General features: G+C 34.7%; 1 protein-coding gene and 1 pseudogene across 3 annotated transcripts in view; one reads left to right on the forward strand and one right to left on the reverse strand.

Annotated features, from left to right (window-relative positions):
- RFX7 (regulatory factor X7) overlaps window positions 1–16,495 on the reverse strand; it is a 141,155-nt gene that overhangs the window by 14,582 nt on the left and 110,078 nt on the right. The window lies entirely within an intron of this gene.
- Window positions 13,413–13,802, forward strand: LOC131835845 (small ribosomal subunit protein eS24-like; annotated as a pseudogene).

Genomic DNA, 16,495 nt, shown 5'->3' on the forward strand with positions numbered 1-16,495 from the left:
ACAAAGTTGAAGAGGAGGGAGAAAGGAAAAGAGTTAACATGTACTGAGAATTCCCTTTACAGGAAGTATTAGATTAAATATGTTATTTTTAACTTGAGACTATATGTAATACTCTGAGTGGTTCAGGGGACAGGGTTTAAGGTACAAAGTGAAGAGGTGACTATTTTCTGGTGCTGACAATTTAAATGCAGTGTATCAAATCATAACCAGTCAATGTTATGGTTTAAATCAGCACAGGAAGAAACCGTAGATGAAGTTCTTTTTGCACCTCAGGGACTTGACACGTCCCCTCTACCTGGAAAAATTACTTTTCTTATTCTTCAGGTCCCAGCTGAAATGTTGTTTCAGAAGTGTCTCTAACAAGGACCCTATTGAAAGCAGCACCCTCCTATGACATCCTCACAGTATTTACCGATCAGTGTACTCTGTTTTTTTTTTCTTTTCAAGACTCACAATATTATGTAACAGCCAATTTCCTTGTTGTCTCTGTCTCCTCCCTTAGGCTATATGCTCAACCAGGGCAGTGATCATATCTATCTGGTTCACCACTATATTGTCAGCATTAAAAACAAGATTTAAGGGTCGCATTAAGTCTTAACACGACATTATGTCATACTTAAAATAAGGAACTTTAAAGAAACACATAAGGCAATAAGGAAAACACAGTCCACTAAGCTCCTCTGACAGCACTGGTGTATATGGATGGGCCTAAAAAACCTGACACCAAATAAAGAGAAGGAGGGCAATGAGTCTAACGAGAAAAGTTCTACAGCTATCCTATTCTCCCTCTGGGATTTAGGTTTTAACGCTTTTTCATTACACTAGTATACCAAAATTTTTTACTTTGGCAAAAGGGATGTGTGAAAGGTCGGCAGAGTTAAGTATCAAAATGACCAATGCAAAGTTTGCTTGTTAAATTCTGGGTGTGACTTCAGAATGTGAAATGTTTTTTGATTCTTATTTATTCCACTAAAAGAGGAATTCTGAGGTGCTGGTGGGTTCAACTGGTAGAGCATATGATTCTTGATCTTGGAGTCATGAGTTTGAGCCCCATGTTGGATGTAGACATTAATAAAAAAAATTTTCTTTAAAAAATAAGGAGGACATGTAAAAGACAGGAATTCCCCTTCTGGAAGAATGCTTATTATTTTTTAATAATGAACTTATCTTTAACAAACTCTTTAGAGGATAGGTATTAAAAAGTACTTGCATATATATAAACAGCTTAAATTATTCCTCCTAAAAAATAGTAGGCAATGTTAAGAATAAAATTGCTAATAATTCAAAATTCTATACTTTGACATCTTACATGTCAAAGAGAAAATAAACAAAGTCTCAAATTAAAAGCAACCATAACTGGAGCAGGTCCTCAATTTCCTTAACTTTATGAACTCTCAGAACTGGCAATGAGTTTAGAAGTTGTAGGGTTCAACTTCCTGATGGATGTGGAAATGCCATTCTCCTAACTGATGGATTACATCGATGTGAATACCCTCCCCTGATAGGGAGGGCTCTATATTTTAAGATGGCCTATTCAATTTTTAGTGGTTCTAAATTTCAAAGAAAAAGTATTTCATTATTAGGGCCCATTCTCCACTGGGAAGATACAGATATTCAAAGATTTTGTTTTAATCTGAGGAAATATTTTTAGATTACTTATTCATAATTTTGAAACTAGTGCTATGTAACAACTATAAATTATTCCAGGTCATGTGGAGATCTTTGTTTACATCTGATTTTCCTGGTTCATAACTTAAACTGCAGGTTGATCAAGCAACATATAGTATCAGGTATGGTCAGAATGGCTAAAATTAACAACCCAGGAAACAAAAGATGCTGGCAAGAATGTCGGGGAAAAGGGGAAACCCCTTATACTGTTGGTGGGAATGCAAACTGGTATAGCCACTCTGGAGAACTGTAGAGGGTTCCTCAAAAAGTTAAAAACAGAAATACACTACAATTCAGCAACTGAACTACTAAGTTCAAAGGATATAAAAATAGTGATTTGAAGGGCTACTAAGTTCAAAGGATATAAAAATAGTGATTTGAAGGGCACATGCACCGCAATGTTCAAAGCAGCACTATCCACAATAGCCAAAACATGGGAAGAGTCCAAATGTCCATCAACTGATGAATGGATAAAAATGTGTGTACACACACACACACACACACACACACCCCGAAAAGAACGAAATCTTGCCATTTGCAATGATGTGTATAGAACTATAGTATGTACATTTGCTAAGTGAAATAAGTCAGTCAGAGAAAGACAAATACCATATGATTCCACACATATATGGAATTTAAGAAACAAAACAGATGAACATAAGAGAAGGGAAGAAAAACTAAAGACAGGGAGTCTCATAAGAGACTCTACACTGTAGAAAATAAACTGAAGGTTGCTAGAGGAGAGGTTAGGGGGGATTCGGAATAACTGGGTGATGGGCATTCAGGAGGGCATGTGACGTAATGAGCACTGGGTGTTCCGCAACCGATGAGTCACTAAATTCTACATCTTAAGCCAATATTCTACTACATGCGACCTAACTTGAATTTAAATCAAATCTGAAAGAAAAAAAAAAAAAGATAAACTGTCAGTTGATACCTAACTCAGTGTCAAATTATATTTACCCAAGACTTAAAAAATGGAAGGAACAATGGTCCATTCACAGGATAACCAACATTCCATTGCCATCCTTAAAATGAGACTTTTTTTAAAAAAGGAAATTAAAAAAAATTTTTTTTAATCTCATTTTTTTTTTAATAGTGTACTTTTAAGACTTTGAAATGAAGCCCAATTTCAATATGATCATCAACACATCACTCAAAATCTTTGGAAGTAAGTGAATCTTTAATGTTTATTCATGCCATTTACAAATTAACTATAAAAGTTAAACATTGCTTAAAGGTACAAAAATATAAACAAAAGTCATGGGACACTAGGGGCAAAAATACAGCCTTAGGCTACCTTAGCTTACACACCTGGATATTTTTTTTGAGTGCTCTGTATGCATTACATTATTTAATTCACCCAATGACCTTGAGGCAGGTTTTTTTTTTTTTTTAATTTTTTAAACCATGCAGAGTTGTTCCTAAACTCCTCTGAGACACTAAGTCTCAAAACCATTAAATAGGAGCTCTAGTTTTCTTATAGATGTTTAAAAAAAAATGGCCATAGCATAATTTATATGAAAACATGCACACACATTTTATTACATGTAAAATATATATGCATTATTTATAGTACTGGAATTCAATAAATGTTAATGATAAGGATGGTGAGACAACAGTCTCTAAAATGCACTTAATTAAGCTGTCTCACTGCAATAGCACATTACCACCTATAAAAAGTGTGATGCAAAAAGGTCACCCTACACTACCAGGTAGAAAATCAAGGAAGAGAGTACTGCATGTGTATAAAATGTTATAAAGTATAATTACTTTTAGTTATAAGAACATACACTTATTTTGGGTAGCAAAAATTTGAAAGGGAATAGTGTCAGCCACGGACAGCTATAATTCATGGCTTCTCCTTTTTTTTTTTTTTTTACTGTCTTCATGCATGATTTCAAGATCCATGCTTTTGATCTCCTTCACCCATTTCTCCCACCCCCACCAACCCTTGCCTTTTTGCAACCACCAGTCAGTTCCCCATATCTATGAACTATTTATTCTTTTAAGGTTCCACATATGAGAGATCATATAGTCTTTGTCTTCCTCTGTCTTAATTCACTTAGCATAATGCCTACAAGGTCCATCCATATATTGTCTGAACTGGCAAGATTTCACTTGTTTCTTTGGTGAATATGTGTGTGTGTGTGTGTGTGTGTGTGCACCAGAATTTCTTCCTCCATTCATCCATCAATGGAGACCTAGGTTCTTTCCCTATCTTGGCTATTGTAAATAGTGGGATGAACACTATTTACTATTGAGTTGGCTTCTGTGTATGGTTGAAGATAGTAGCCCAGCTTCATTCTTTGGCTTGTGGCTGTCCTGTTTTCCCAACACTATTTACTGAGAGACTGTCCTTACCCCATTGTATATTCTTGGCTTCCTTTGTCACAATTTAATTGACCATATATGCACGGGTTTATTTCTGAGCTCTCTACTCTGTTCCACTGATCCATGTGTCTGTTTTTATTCCAGTACCATACTGTTTAACTACCAGACTTTTTAACAGAGTTTGAAATCAGGGAGTGTGATGCCTTCAGCTCTGTTCTTCTTTCTCCAGACTGTTTTGGCTAGTTGGAGTCTGTTGTGGTTCCATATAAATTTTAGAACTCTTTGTTCTATTTCTGTGAAAAACACCATGAGAAATTTCATCGGGATTGCATCAAATATGTAGATCCTTCTGGATAGTATAGACATTTTAACAATATTATTTCTTCCAATCCATGAGCATGGACAATCTTTCCATTTGTTTGTGTGTTCAATTTTTTCCTTAATGTTTTGTAGTTTACAGGTTCTTTCACCTCCTTAGCTAAATTTATTCCTAGGTATTTTATTCTTTCTGATACAATCATAAATGAGACTGTTTTCTTAAGTTCTGACAGTTCATAATTACAGAAATACAACAGACTTTTGTGTATTGATTTTATATCCTGCAACATTACTGAATTCGTTTATTAGTTCTAACAGCTGTGAGATTCCGTCAAGACTGATGGAGTCTTTAGGGTTTTGATATATCATATCACATCAACTGCAAACTGTTTTACTTCTTTTTCAAATTGGATGCTTTTAATTTCTTTTTCTTGCCTAACTGCTTTGCCTAGGACTTCTAATACTATGTTGATTAAAAGTACTGTGAGTGGGCATGCATGTCTTGTTCCTAATCTTAACAGTATGATCCTGGCTATGGGCTTGTCATATACGGCCTTTATTATGTAGAGGCATGTTCTCACTATACCCACTTTGCTGAGGGTTTTTTTTTTTTTTTTTAATCATGAATGGATGTTGAATTGTTAAATGCTTATATTGCATTTACTCAGTCAACCATAATTTTAACCCCTCAATTTATTAATGTGGCATATTATATGTTGATTTGCAGATACTAAACCATCCCTGCATTCCTGGAATAAATGATCAATAGAAATGTACTTACGGCCATCTTGTTAATTGTTTTCTGGCTGTTTTTGTAGTTTCCCTCTGTTCTTTTCTTCTTTCCTTACTCTCTTTTTGTGGTGTGATGGCTTTCTTTAGTAATATGTTTATACTGCTTCCTCTTTATCATATGAGTATTTACTATAGGTTTTTGCTTTGTGGTTATCAGAAGGCTCACATATAACAATGTATCTGTACAGTAGCCTATTTTAAGCTCATAACAGCTTAAGTGTGATCACATTTTAAAGCTCAACATCTTTACTCTTCCCCCTCCATGTTTTATGTTTTTATGTTATAACTATCTAATGTACCCCTTAAATACTGTAATCATAGTTATCTTTACTTTTGTTTTCCATACTTCACACTAATTTATGATTATTCTACTATGTTTAGTATATATTTGCCTTTCCAATGAGATTTACTCTTTCATGCATTTTCTTCTTATTAGTTAGTATCTTTTCTTTACTATTTAAAGATGTCCCTTTAACATGATTTAGTGGTGATAAGCTCCTTTAGCTTTTGTTTCTCTGGAAATCTCTTTATCTCTCCTTCACATCTCAATGGTAACTTAGCCAGATAGAGTGTTTTTGGTCGGAAATGTTTTTCTTTTAGCACACTGGATATATTCCACCACTCTCTTCTGGCTTGCAAATTTTCTGCCGATGAATCTGATGGTAGTCTTATGGGGGATGTGCCACGTACATCTTTTGTATATAGCAAGTTGCTTTTCTTTTGCTGCTTTAAATTCTCTCCTTGTCCTTAGACATTTTAACTATAATGTATCCTGGCGTAGATCTATGAGTTCATCTTAATTTGAACTCTCTGAATTTCTAGGATCCGGGTCTCTGTTTCCTCCTCATGGTAGGGAGGTTTTCAGCCATTATTTCTTCAAATAAATTTGCCCCTTTCTCTAGCTCTTTTTTTCTGTGACTCTTATAAAATGTGAATGTTAGTCTACTGATTTTGTCCAGTAAGTACCTTAAGGTATCACGGTCTCATTCTTTTTTGTATTTGCTGCTCTGATTGGTCAAGTTCTACTGCCTTATCTACAAGCTCAATGATCTTTTCTTCTGCTTCGTTTAGTATTTGTTGACCCCTCTAATGTATTTTTCAGTTTGGTTATGGTAGACTTCAGCTCTGTGACTTCTATTTGGTACTTTATTACATTTTCCATCTCTTTGTTGAAGTTCTCACAATGTTCATCCATTCTTCCCCCAAGTTCAGTGACCATCTTTATGACTATTACTTGAACTCTTTAACAGGTATATTACTTACATCTGAAAAAGTTCTTCTTTTTCTGAGGTTTTACCTTGTTCTTCCCTTTGGAACATATTCCTCTTTTTCATTTTGCTCTACTCTGTATTGGTTTCTATGCATTAGATAAAACAGCCACATCCCCAATCTTGAAGGAGTAGACTCACGTAGGTGAGCCTTGTCGATCAACTCTGCCCTACTTCTTGGCTATCTCAAAATTCTGTGTTTGTCCAAGTAGTCTGTATAATCTTAATAGCTTCCAGTAGTTAAATATATGCCAAAACCTGTCAGTGCCCCAAAAAGGAGGATTTCAACACCTAGAATCAAGCTAATGGGAAACCAGATCCTTAGGTAGCAGCTTTTAAAAGTATGCAAACAGACATTGTCCTATGAAACTACAAGTGTAGCCCCACTGCCTATCAGAGCCAGCAATGTGGGTATTCTTTGGGGGACAATTGCAAAAATTACAGTTCCCTAAGTTTGAAACCTCTTTTCTGAAAGATACTGGTCAGTTGTTCATATTCTGGGAAGAACAATATTATAAAGCTAAGTCTGGGCATAGCTAAAGTCCACTGGGCTCTGGCATTTGGGAAGAACACTTAGAGAACACTAGAGAAGTGCTTAGTGTAATATATGTAATGATTTGGTGTCTCAGAGGACAGCATACTGGAAAAGCACAGCGTAAGTTTGTTAGGTTTGTTAGGTTAGTTATAGTGTCTTTTAGCCTAAACCCTATAGAGAAATTTTTAGTAATATTTTTAGTCAAGCTTAGAGTAAGATAAAAAATCACTTTTGAAATTCAGATAACCTTATTTTCGTGGTAAGCAACTAATAAAGAAACAATATATCTGAAAAATTACTTTGAAGTCAACAAAACTAATTTTTAAAAGAGTTAAATTATAATGTACATGTAAGTAAGTATTATGTATGATCTTATTAACCACGTGTTTCCTTCTAACTTGCCTTTCCTTTTTCAAGGAATTAATACCCACGATTTTAATTCTTTTTAAAGGTTTATTTATTTATTTTAAAGAGAAAGAGAGGGAGTGTGTGTGCATGGGGGAGGTGCAGAAGGAGAGAGAATCTTGAACAGACTCCCTACTGAGTGCAGAGCCTGATCTCATGACCCTGTGATATGATTTGAGACAAAATCAAGAGTCAGGGTCTCAACTGACTGAGCCACCCAGAAGCCCCAATTATTACACATGGCTTTAGGTAATAATCCCAAGGGAAAAAAAGAAATTTGTGTTCTTAACTATTTAATCATTGTCAAAAAGTATTTGGGGTGCCTTCAGCTCAGGTCATTATCCTAGGGTCCTGAGAGACACCACGTGGGTCTTCCTGCTCAGTGGAGAGTCTGCTTCTTCCTCTGCCTGTGACCCCCTCCCCCAGCTCACGCTCTCTCTCTCAAATAATAAAACCTTTAAAAAAAGGTTAAAATTTCTTTTATTATTTCTTAAGAAAGGCTTGATTTCTCACTATTGCCTATGAGAGCTACTTAAAACAACCATCATTTTGGATAGTATCTTTTTAAAAAATGAAGACACACACATACACATGTGTGTACATATATATGTACATACACGTATGTATATACACATGTACACACACACACATGTATGTTGATCACACTCTGTATGTAATGCTAACTTTTTTGGTACCCTTACTTTTATTTTTGAATTGCTTCTGTTCTTTATTTTAAATTAACCTAATATAAAATGTTCAGGTTATATGAATATAGATAGTAACTGCCTACAGTTTAAGAATGAACAAAAACACGGAAGCACCAGGACTTGGCTCAATGAATTCCTGAGTAACCATCTCTTTTCTCTCAATTTCCATCCAAATCCAATCTTACTATATTAATAGTTCTTCAGTAATTTCAAATATTTCTGAAATGTTAGTAAGAGGATAAATTCAGACAGAAACAAGGTTGTCTAAATTAACAACAATTACAACAACAAACCAATAAGCTCCAATATCACTTTGTATAATCATACCATTTTGTAGATGAGGGGTGAACTTGATTTGCAAGGGTAGTTAATTAGTGAGTGGTTCTTTATACCACTAATGAGCCAGTTTTATGTAACAGGTATTTCATACATACAATGGCGGCAATGCAAAATCTTCAAAAGGCTCCTTCTTCTTCCCTTTTTTTTTTTTAAGATTTATTTATTTGAGAAAGAGAAAGCTTGCATGCAAGTGGAGGGAGGGGCAGAAGGAAAGAATCTCAAGCAGACACCCTGCTGAGTGCGGAGCCCCACACAGGGTTGGATTTCACAACCCTGAGATCATGACCTGATTGGAAATCAAGAGATGGCTGCTTAACCAAATGAACCACTCAGGTGCCCTAAGACTCCCCCTGCCCTTTCTAAAGAAAAAAACCATTTTATTTATTTATCTGGGGTAGGAGGAGAGCAGGAGCATGAGCAGGGGGAGGAGCAAAGGGAGAAGCAGGCTCCCTCCAGAGAGCCCGACATGGGGCTGGTTCACAAGATACTGGGATCACAACTGGAGCAAGGCAGACGCTTCCCCGACTGAGTCACCTAGGCTAGGCAACCCCAACAAAGCTCCTTCTTAACAATACTTATCAGTTCCCAATTAGATTTGTTGCATAAAATCTCAAGTCAATACATACATATAGATAAAATATGTACAATATGGCATTCTTCTAGAAACTATGTTAGCAGAAAATAAGTGAGATATGTTTAACCTGCCTTTAATGTTTACACAGATGAGAAAAATGGGCAAAGATTTAAATACATTCTCAAAAATAGCACAGAGCCAATTGGGCAGAAACACACATAAAAAGGCCCTCAACTTAAATGCAAGGAAATGCAAATGAAAACCCAAATTGGGGGGAAAAAAAGCCCCCATGTTCATCCATGAACAAAGAATATATATTCATAAATGGAACAGTGAACAGCTTTTAGAATGAGTCAAAACCACACAAAACAAAATGCATGAAACTTATAAACATGTTGAGTATAAAAGAACACAGATACCAATTTCTTGTATAATTTCATTCATAAAATTTTGAAAAAATAAACAAAACTAATCTGTGGTGACAGAAGCCAGGAGAGCAGTTACTCTTGTCACGTTTATATAAAATAAGATTTGTATCAGCTAAGGCCAAAACGTTGGATTGTGGGAGTCTGAATAATAACAATTGCTGCCACATATTGAATATTGAGGTCTTACTATGTTCCAAGCCTTGTGATAAACAGTTTACATATAGAATTCTAAACCTTAATGAAAAGAGTATGATATTTTACAGAATGATAGAAAGCAAACTAACACTATAGGTTAAGGACTTGCCTACACCTACAATTCCCCAGCATATGCCCAATTTAGGATCAAACTCAGATGTGGCTAGTTTCAAAGTCTAAATCTTTCCCTACTGTAAAATTATGCCTTTCTCTGAAAAATAAAGGCTTTGGACTGCATTCTGTAACAAAGGGAAATATCAAATATAATTTGGAAGAAGTCCTTATTATAGTTTATACTTTTTTATAGACCTTTAAGAAAGTTTTTACAGAGGTTTTTGTCTTCCAGGTGAGCAGTTTTTATTTCTTATGATTAAAATGGCTATTCCATTTGCTGGCTCATTTCAGTTAACTTTTCAATGAAGTGTTGCAGTTAGATCTGCAATAACATTTCTGGTCCTTTAACATTCGTGGATTTCAACTTTATAGTTTTGGTGACATCAGTAAAATTTGCACTTTACAAGCACTGAGATCCACTTTTCCATAAAACAATGGAAAAACTGGCAAAGCTGATCAATATCAACTTTTCAAAGCTTTGGAAATTAACCCAAGACTTGCAGTAAACTGGAGAGCATTTATCCAAGAAAACAGGCTGATTTTCAATAAGAACAGCTTTGTATCACTTTAACTTGCCTTAATCTGATTCCCTCATGATCAAGCGGTAGCCTTGAAAGTAACAGTCCAATATTCCCAGTTCAGTCTGGTGGTCAGAATGAACATAACACAGCTGGAACTCTCTCAGTTCTCTAAAGAACTGTCATTATTTGTTTCCTGTGGTAGATTCTTATAAGACCCCATCTTTGGCTATATATGACCTGTCTCAGAACTTGCCTACTCCAAAAAGCTTTCTCTCTTGAGGAGATGGAAGGGTACAGAGGGGAAACTGTTGAAAAGAACTGTAGGCAGGCATACCTCGGTCTGTTAAATGTCTGACTCTTGATTTCAGCTTAGGTCATAATCTCAGGGTTGTGAGACTGAGCCCCAAGCTGGGCTCTGCGCTGGGCATGGAGTCTAATTAAGATGCCCTTTTCTCCCTCTGCCCTGCCCCCCTCCTCCTCTCTCTAAAAATAAAAAATAAAATAAAATAAATTGCAGGCAAATGTCTAAACTTTAGTGGATAATAGTTGGGCAGATAACAGACTAACAAAAACCTTAAAAGGAAGAACTGGTGTGTAAGATTTCCACAGAAGCTTTGAAAAGCTCCATTTTATTCCTGGGACTCTAGAAGGTAATGCATATGCAAAGGGCTGTGTGCATCTCAAGACCCTAGAAGACCCCAAGCTCTCACCTCTGGCTAAATCTGAGGCTCCACAAATGTAGGAAATGGAGGCTAAAGAAGGGCTGTCAATTGTACGACTGAGTGTTTACAGCATACCCCCACATACACAGAGCCCTTTGGCAAAGACTGGGAGATTTATTGCTTTAAGGTGTTTAAAGGAATATCTGTCCAATCAATACCTGACCACTTAGCTAACTGAGTAGAGACCTCAATGGTCAGACAAAAACATCAGAGAATTCATCACCAGCAGACTGGTTCTACAGGCTAAAGGGAGTCATTCAGGCTTAAATAAAAGAACACCAAACAGTAACTTAAATCCACATGAAGAAATAAAGAGCATCAGTAAAGGTAACCACAAAGTAAATATAAAATTCAGTCTAAATGTACTTTTTGCTTGTAACTCCTTTATTCTCCTATTTGATCTAAAAGACAATTGCATAAAACACCAAATACAAATCTGTGTTGATGGATGCATAATTCATAAGATCAATGGGGATATGGGAGAGTATATATACACACACACACACAAACAACTGATACACATATATAGGCAATAGATTTTATATACTTTTGAAATTAAATTGGTATTAATCCAAACTAGCTTTTTATAAATTGAGGTGTTAACTGCAATCTCCAGGATAACCATAAAAGAAAATAATTGTATGTATCTATATATCTATATCTATATCTATATCTATAGGAATAAGGGAATTAAAATGGTTCATTATAAAACACCCATTTAATACAAAGTCAGTAATGGGGGAATTGAGGAACAAAAATAGACATAAAATATACAGAAAATTAGCAAAGATGGGAAATGTACATCCTATCTTATCAGTAATCACATTAAATGTAAATGTATTAAACTCTTCAATTAAAAGCAGGGAGAGGCAGAATGGATTTAGAATAAAATATTATCAAACTATCTATCACCTACATATTACATATATATTTTATTTTATTTTTTTAAAGATTTTATTTATTTATTTGACAGACAGAGATCACAGGTAGGCAGAGAGGCAGCCAGAGAGAGAGGAAGGGATGCGGGGCTTGATCCCAGGACCCTGAGATCATGACCCGAGCCGAAGGCAGAGGCTTTAAACCCACTGAGCCACCCAGGCGCCCCTACATACATATTTTAAACTCAAAGAAAAAAATAGGTCAAAGTAGAAGGACAGAAAAAGATATAGGATGCCAAAAGGAACCAAAAAAGAGAGTGCCTATACCAATATCAGAGAAAATGCCTTTAGAACAAAAATTGTTACTAGAGACAAAGAAAGGAGTTTTTCATGATACAAGGGCCAATCTGTCAAGAAGATGTAACAGTCATAACCTATTATGCACTTAAGTACAGAGCTCCAAAACACATAAAACAAAAGTGATCAAAATAGAAGGGAGAAGTGGATAATTCAACAATAATAAATAAAGATTTGAAGTCTCCATTTTCAATAATGGATAGAACTAAGAAGAGGATAAATAAGGAAAGAGAAGACATAAATAACAGTATATACCAACTACCTAACAGATACCCATGGAACACTCCAACACCCAGTGATAGAAGAATATATCTTCTTCTCAAGTATACATAAAACATTCTCCAGGACAGATTGTATATTAGGCTGTAAGACAAGTCTCAACATGTTTAAAATGAATAAAACCATACAATGTATTTTCTCCAACTATAATGGAATGAAATTAGAAAGCAATAACTAAAGGAATGGGAAACTCACACATATGTAGAAATCATAAATGGGTCAAAGAAAAATCACAAAAAATTTTAGAAAATTCTTCGAGGTGAATAGAAATGAAAACACAACATACCAAAAACTTACAGAACAGTGAAAGCAGTGCTGAGAGGGAAATTTATAGCTGCATATTCAGTACATTTAAAATGGTCTCAAATGAATAACCTAATCTTCCATGTTAAGAAATTAGAAAAGTAAGAGGAAGCCAAACCTAATGTAGGTATAAAGAGGGCATTATAAGGATTAGAGTGGAAATAAATGAAATAGGGGATAGAAAACCAACAGAAAAAAATTAACAAACCCCAAAGTTGAGTATTTAAAAAGACAACAAATCTAATTAATAAGCCTTTAGCTAAATTAATCAAGAGTAAAAAAAAAAAAAAAAGGCTCAACTAAAATCAGAATGAAAGAGAAATATTACTACTAATCTTATAGGTAAACTTATAGAAATAAAAGGTACTATAGAAGAGAATACTATGAAAAACTGTACGTCAACAGATAGGATAATCTACACAAAATACATAAATTCCTAGAAACACACAAGTTACCAAAATGGACTCAAGAAGAAATAAGGCAATCTGACCTATAAAAAGAGATTGAATTCATAATTTAAGAAGTACCCACAAAGAAGAGCCTCGGCCTAGATGGTCTCACACTGTTGAATTCTACCAAACAATTAAAGATCAATACCAATCCTTCATAAATTCTTTCATAAAAATAGAAGGTGGATTCTTTTCCTCTCCAGCCGCTTGAAGTTCGGCCGTCATCATGAATGACACTGTAACTATCTGAACCAGAAAATTCATGACCAACCGACTACTTCAGCGCAAACAAATGGTTATTGATGTCCTTTATTCCGAAAATAAAACAGTATCTCAGACAGAAGTTCGGGCAAAACTAGCCAAAATGTACAAGACCACACCAGATGCCATATTTGTATTTGGATTCAGAACCCATTTTGGTGGTGGCAAGACAAATGACTTAGGCATGACTTATGATTCCTTGGATTTTGCAAAGAAAAATGAATCCGAACATAGACTTGCAAGACATGGTCTATATGAGAAGAAGACCTCAAGAAAACAGTGAAAAGTATGCAAGAACAGAATGAAGAAAGTAAGGGGGACTGCAAAACCCAATCCTGGTGCTGGCAAAAAGTAAGCTGGAGATTGGACAAGAGAAAGAGTAAAGATGCTGCAATGGCTTTATCTGTGGTGATTGTGCAGATTTTTCATAAGAGGATTAATAAATTAAGAATGTTAATGTGTCAAAAAAAAAAAGAAAAGAAAAGAAAAAAAGAAGATGGAATAGTTCCAAAGTCATTCATTCTGTAACATCAACATTACCCTGATTTCGAAAGTAGTCAAAGATATCGCAAGAAAGAAAAATAAAAACCCAGATCCCTTATGAACATAGATACAAAAATCCTTAACAAAATACTAGCAAATTGAATCTATCATCATATTTAGAAGAGTACACAACATGACCAAGTGTGATTTATCCTAGGAATACAAAATAGGCTCAACATATAAGAATTAATCAAATTAATAATGTAATATACTCTATGAATTGCATAAGGCAAAAATTTGATATGATTACCTCAACAGGTGCAGAAAAAGCATTTGACAAACTTGAACATCTACCAATGTGGTAATGGAATGTAAGTTCCTCAATCTGATAAAGATCATCTAATGGAAAAACCCACTGCTAACATCATACTTAATGATGGACAATGAAATCTTCCCCCTTCAAACTGGGCAGAAGAGGATATCTACTCTTACTATTTCTATTCAACACTGTACTAGAGATTCCAGTCAGGGCAATTAGGCAAGAAAATGGAATAAAAGCCAGAGAAGAATGAGATAAAGCTATCTTTATTCTCAGGTGATACAATATTATATACAGAAAAACCTAAGGAATATACTGAAAAAACTATCATAGAGGTAACTAGTTCAGCAAGACTGAAGGACAGTAGATCAATATATAAAAATTTCTTATTCCTATATACTAGCAACAATCAAGAATAAAATTTAAAAAGTAACTCCATTCACAATGTCATTTAAAAAAACCTCATAAAGTTAATAAATAGAATGAATCTGGAAGATTCTATTCACTTCTTAATTTCAAAACTTACTGCAAAATTCAACAAATCAAGACCTCTTAAGACTAGTATAAAGAAAGATATACAGAACAATGGAATAGAATTCAGAGTCTAGACATAAGCCCATATATCTATGGTCAACTGATTTTTCACAAGGGTGCCAAGACCATTCAATGGGGAAGAAATAGTTTTTTCGACAAATGATGCTGGGACAACTGGGTATCCATGGGAAAAAGAATGAATCTGGGCACCTATGCCACACTGTGTACAAAAATCAACTCAAAATGTGAAGACCCAAAAGTATGAGCTAAAACTATAAAACTCTTAGAAGGAAACAGTATACATCTGAATGACCGTTGATTAGGCAATAGTTCTTTAGATTTGATACCTAAAAACACAAGCAACAAAAGAAAAAATAAATTGGACTTAATAAAAATTAAAAACTTATTCGTTCGAGGATACTATCAAAAAAATGAAGACAACCTACAGATGGGAGAAATAGTTTCAAATCATAATATACCTAATAAGGATCTAGTATCCAGAATATATAGAGGAAACCTAACTAAACAAAAAAAGAAAACAACAAATAAAAATGGTAAGAGAGTAAGTATTCCTCAGAGAAATGGTTATTTCTCCATAGAAAGAGAATGAATATTTCCTCCACAGAAAGTATAGAAATGCCCAATAAACACATGAAAAGATGATCATCATCATCAGTCACCAGGAGAATACAAATCAAAACCATGGGCTATTACACCACACGTGTTGGAATGGCTATAACAACAACAACAACAACAACAACAAAAATGTGAACAAGCAACAGCAAGAATGTGGGGACATGCGATCCTCCTATGTTGTTGGTGGGAATGTAAACTGGTGCTGCCATTTTTCAAAAACAGTTTTGTAATTCCTCAAAAACTTAAAACATAAGAGTTGCCATTTGATTCAGCAAGTCAACTCCTAAGTATATGCCCACAAGAAATGAAAACACATGTCCATACCAAATTGTAGCAACTTCATAAGCAGAAAAACTTCAGCATTATTTATAATACTAAAAAGTGGAAACAACACAAATGTTCATCAACTGATGAATGGATAAAGAAAATGTGGTATATTCACATGGTGTTATATTACCTGGTTACAAAGGCATGAAGTACTGATATATAATTAATATAGATTAACTCAGAAAACATTTTGTTAAGTCAAAGAAACCAGATAGGAAAGGTCACATAATGTATGGTCCCATTTATATGAAAGGTCAGAATAGGCAAATTCATTAGCCATGAAGTAGTTATTTGTTGCAAGTCCAGAGAGGAAGGAAGAATGGATAATGACTGCTAATGGATACGGAATTTGGAGAAGTAAAGAAAATATTCTGACATTACTGGTGACTGATGCACGACTTTATAAATGTACTAAAAGAAACCCATTGAACTGTGCAATCTTAAAACAGTGAATTTTATAATGTGTTTTTTAGCTCAAAAGATAGAATCTAAAAAGCTAAACAAAAATTTTTAATTTCACCCATCTGTGAATAATTTTCTTAATCTATGACATATAGCAAATTGAGATTTTTTGCTGCTACATAAATCTGCATCATATGCTTTAAGACAGAAGTGGAAGTAACTCATTTGTTGGGATATGAGCTAGCCAATCATATTTGCATCTCAGTAAGGTTGGTTTCATTGTTGTAAAATCATTAAGATATACGTAGTCTTCAAAAATGACAAAAATGTTTTTTCTGTGTTTAAAA

Source organism: Mustela lutreola, chromosome 7, assembly GCF_030435805.1.
Source record: "Mustela lutreola isolate mMusLut2 chromosome 7, mMusLut2.pri, whole genome shotgun sequence".
In the NCBI taxonomy this organism is placed as follows: domain Eukaryota; kingdom Metazoa; phylum Chordata; class Mammalia; order Carnivora; family Mustelidae; genus Mustela; species Mustela lutreola.